Below are 2889 nucleotides of genomic sequence, written 5' to 3'. Positions count from 1 at the left end.
AATTTGAGCTTAAGTAGAACATGGTACAATTGTTGCACAGTAGAGGGTTGTTTACATGCTTGTCACGTGAGGATCCATAAGTTTATTTATAGAATTTCCTGGAGATTAGTGACCATTTATTTTGGCTGGACTCACCACACACTGCGTGAGGCTTACTCTTTTTCATTCTCATTATTAGGGAAATAAAGAAATAGTTGAGGACAAAAACTTCAAAAACAATCACAACTTAGGATAATTTCAATAAATTCCTCATCCGATTCTTTCCTTATGGAAAAACTGTAAGGTAGAGGAGTGAGATCCTAAGATTCAAACAGAATCTAGATAAAAATCTCAATCATGCATAGGAGAGATTCAAGTCCCTTCTCTAAGATTTCCCACATCATCAACAGTCAAATGGGGTATTAGCTAATTTTTTTCAAGGTCTTGAACATAACACCTAAATTTTACTAGATTCAGCGGCGGGTGGTCAATCTTTGGAGAAAACCTAATGACCTGTACACTCTCCCAATGATAGGGTGATGTGTCCAAAAGTGTCATGAAAAATCTTGTTGGTATGATTGAGGTAGATAGTATCACAACATTGACTGCACAGTTAGCTTTTTCTTAGAAACAAATGAAGATATATTTCAATAAGTTGTGTTTGACTTAACCTTAGACCTAAGTTAATGGAATTCTGTAGGGTCAAACTTAATGTGAAATTTATGGTGGTAGTGTTCACTTTGTAGATTTATATGGAGCAAATCTAAAATCTGTAAATTTGTAGGTAATGCACAAAAAGGTACTCAAAAATATGGTAATTGCTACAACTGTAATTGACAGAGTCAACCCAATTACTCATGGGGCAATAATCAGGCTCAACCTCAGCAGTAGTAAAGTATTTTGAACAATACTCAGACCAGCAATACAAAAGAGACTTTGAAAAAAACTCTAGCCAACCAAGAACAAATGGCTGGAGACATAAAAAATTAGTAGATGGCTCAAAAGAATCTAGAGATACAGATGGGCCAGTTATCTCTTGCATAAAGTACAAGACCGCAAGGGGTTTTGCCTAGTGATATAGAAAATCTAAAGCAAGTGAGGCAATCAACTTGAGGAGTGGTAGAGATTTGGCTGATGGACCTTCAAAGAGATATCATAAGGTACAAAAAGAATTGAGCCCTCCTGAGTTGCCGGAAAAGCAAGTTGAATCCTAAGAAACTGATAAAAAGGGGAAGTTTGAGTATCCAAAAAAAATCGCTTGAGAAATCTCAAGAGAGACCACCACCACCATTCCCTCAAAAGCTAAAAATTCCAAAGAGGGTGCTTTTTTAAGAAGTTCCTTGATGCACTCAAAGAACCTCATATTAACCTTCATTTGTTAGATGTTTTGTAGGGAATGCCTAAGTACACTAAGTACTTAAAGGATGTGTGACAAACAAAATGAGGATGGGGGATATAGAAACTATAACACATTAAAGAGTGCAATTCTATGGTTATGAGAAAGATTCCCAAAAATGTCAAGGACCTTGGAGGTCTTACCCTCCTCATACAAATTGGTAAAAGTGGTATTTTTTAAGCTTTGAGTGATTTAGGGACAAGAATCAACTTGATGTCCCTTTTAGTATTTAATACTCTTCATTTGGGGAAGCTTATATCACGACCTGATTTATGAGTCATGATGGAACCTACTAAATACCACCCATATATAAGCTGAACTGTAGCATGGAGCTAGTTTCAACTACAATCAAACCAGAGATGTTGATGTCAGCAGTGTGGAAGAGCCATCTTCACTGAAACTGAAAAAGCGACATCCACTGCTAAGGTTGCTGAACTTGCTCTTATTGATCCAAAATGTGCCAAGCGATAAGACTTTATATGGAAATATTATTGCTCATTATTGTAGCAGTCCATTCACATTATCTTAGCTTGGCTTTGCTATTGCATTTTACTTTATTTGTACTTGGTATCTAAGTTGCTCGGACTCTTCAAAAATGTTGCCGCACTAGTGTCGGATCCTCCAAAAATGCACTATTTTTGAAGGAGAATATTCCCCCGACGGCATTTTTGAAGAATCCTTGTAACATATCTTGGTATTGCCTAGGATGAAACCCTAACGTGGAGGTCTGGTGTTACACTAGACTGCTTAAACTATGAACTTCTTACATGCGTTCTGAATGTTAAAAATAGTTATAGATATTATGCTGTAGTGTTGCTTTATGAATGTCTGTCTGTTTGAAATTAATCTTTCATTCTGCTCGTGGTTAGGCATTTTATCTATATGTTCCCTAGCTCTTTCCCCTCCTAGAACCTTTTGTTTTTTGTTTAATTAACAAGTACTGTCGTTGAACTTCTAGAAATTTGCCAGCGGAATCTTCTGTCATCTTTTCTCTTTCAATCACTTAAGAAGACTGAAATAATGACTGTAACCGGAGATGAAACAGTTGCTGAACCCATTTAACGGAAGATTCCCACGCCTGGAGGTGCTGAATTCAGAAGTACTATAGCCTACCTGCTTTGAATGATCCCTTACCGCTACACGCAGTGATAAATAAAACTTAAGCTCACACTAAGAGCGCGCAGCATTTTGATACACCACACTGACTGTTTGTAAAGAAAATTACTAAACATGATTATTGTCAGCGTGTCTATATTCATGATGCCTCGTGGTAGAACCATGAATTGTATAAGGGAATTCACATTAATTACGCCCAAACAAAATTTGTGCGCGCCATGTTGGGCCTGTGCTGAGCACGGGCGCTACAACATCTAGTATGTATTTACATACATACATATAATTATATGAACGTGGGTCCATATTGTAATGAGTGACTACGGTTGTATTTAATGATAATATGTGAGGATTGATTATAAGTGTTATGTTCCCAATTGATATTCAGATGTAAGTTCCAT

General features: G+C 36.9%; 1 non-coding gene across 1 annotated transcript; it reads right to left on the bottom strand.

Moving 5' to 3' along the window:
* Window positions 1-281: 281 nt before the first annotated feature.
* On the bottom strand, window positions 282-388 carry LOC124887535. The gene has a single exon (XR_007045304.1). It is a non-coding gene; the product is annotated as a small nucleolar RNA R71 (small nucleolar RNA).
* Window positions 389-2889: the final 2501 nt, after the last annotated feature.

Source organism: Capsicum annuum, chromosome 9 (genome assembly GCF_002878395.1).
Source record: "Capsicum annuum cultivar UCD-10X-F1 chromosome 9, UCD10Xv1.1, whole genome shotgun sequence".
NCBI lineage: Eukaryota > Viridiplantae > Streptophyta > Magnoliopsida > Solanales > Solanaceae > Capsicum > Capsicum annuum.
The sequence above is the reverse complement of the archived record's forward strand: the minus strand, read 5'-3'. Positions and strand labels throughout refer to the sequence as shown.